This window comes from Humulus lupulus, chromosome 4, assembly GCF_963169125.1.
Source record: "Humulus lupulus chromosome 4, drHumLupu1.1, whole genome shotgun sequence".
Taxonomy (NCBI): Eukaryota; Viridiplantae; Streptophyta; class Magnoliopsida; order Rosales; family Cannabaceae; genus Humulus; species Humulus lupulus.
The window spans coordinates 176,526,494-176,528,007 of NC_084796.1; the positions used below are offsets into that span (position 1 = coordinate 176,526,494).

At 41.5% G+C, this 1,514-nt stretch overlaps 1 non-coding gene across 1 annotated transcript; it reads left to right on the top strand.

Annotated features, from left to right (window-relative positions):
- Positions 1 to 1,012: 1,012 nt before the first annotated feature.
- LOC133833647 (small nucleolar RNA R71) lies at positions 1,013 to 1,119 on the top strand. Its single transcript, XR_009893016.1, has one exon. It is a non-coding gene; the product is annotated as a small nucleolar RNA R71 (small nucleolar RNA).
- The last annotated feature ends 395 nt before the right edge of the window (positions 1,120 to 1,514 follow it).

Here is a 1,514-nt window from a genome sequence, read left to right on the forward strand (position 1 = left end):
TTGTGTCAAGTGCTCAAGGAGTTCAGCTCGGTTATCAGGAAGTTTCCCAACAGGTTTCAAATCCTGGGGAAATGGTACTTTTGGAGTGGCATTGAGTGGTGGATTTTTGAAAATGACTTTTGGAATATTGGGAGAGTTGGATTTTATGGGTGGGTTTGGCAAAGGTTTACCGCTTCTCGTCGTGATGGCATTAACTTCCTTGACATTTTAATCATTAGAATTTGAAGATTGGGCCATGTGTTTGCCTTGCACATTGAATTTGTTTGGAAGGAAGTTTGCCTTTTTCTGGAATGGCCAAGGATTCAGTCAATTTTGAGAATTGACATTTCATTTCCTTGAATCTTCCATCATTTGGCGATTAAGTTTGGATTTTTCCTCTATGAATGCATGAAGAGTATTCTCGAGAGAATTTTGTTGTGGATGAGCATTGTATTGAGGTGCAGAATATGCCTTTGATGGTTGAACTTGTTGCTCATTTCTCCATTGGCTTCCAGACGATTGATCTTGGTTGGAATCTTTCCAACTGAAATTTGGGTGGTTTCTCCAACCAAGGATGTACGTATGGGAGAATGGCTTGTTATATGCCCCTAAGGCATTGCATAGCTCCTCATAAATCCCCCTCATTTCATTCAAAGCTAAGCAGTCCTTAGCTAAGTGCTCCGTCCCTCCATAAACAAAGCAAGGTTCTTGCAGTTCCGCTTGAGCGATCATGTGCAATTTTTGGCCATTTTTCATCATTAAGACCTCAAACTGCTTTTTCAAAGCTTCGAGTTGGGCCTTAACACTATCCTCTTCTCGAAGTTGATAGATCCCAGATGGTTTGTGTTGGTTGGTGCTATCAGTAGCACTTGGACCAGTCCAGGTGTGAGACTTTTTCGCGGTTTCTTCGAGATATTAAAGAGCATCATCTGGCTCTTTTTCGAGGAATTCACTATTGCATAGCATTTCTACAAATTGGCGCTCACGACTCGTGATGCCTTCATAGAAGTAACTAACCAAATGCCAGTTCTCATAGCCATGGTGCGGGCACTGATTTAACAGATCTTTGAATCTTTCCCAGACTTGATAGAATGTTTCATTGTCCTTTTGGGAAAATGTGGAAATCTGTCGTTTTAGACTGTTGGTCTTATGGCTATGGAAGTGTTTCAGAAAGAAGGATTTGGTCATCTCCTCCCATGTTCCGATAGACCTAGGTCTCAAAGAGTATAACCAGCTTTTGGCTTTGTCCTTCAAGGAGAAAGGGAAGAACTTCAATCACACAACATCAGCATTTTCGACTCGGTTATAGAATGTGGCTACTACCTCCTCGAATTCTTTGATATGCACATATGGGCTTTCATTTTCCATTCCATGAAATGTGGGCAAGAATTGAATCATGCCAGGTTTAAAGTCTAATGCGGGCATATTAGGAGGGAAGATAATGCATGAAGGCATGGAAGTGCGAGTAGGATGGAGGAAGTCATTGAGAGTTCTTGGTTGGATTTCATCATTGCGAGCCATTGCGAATGGATTAT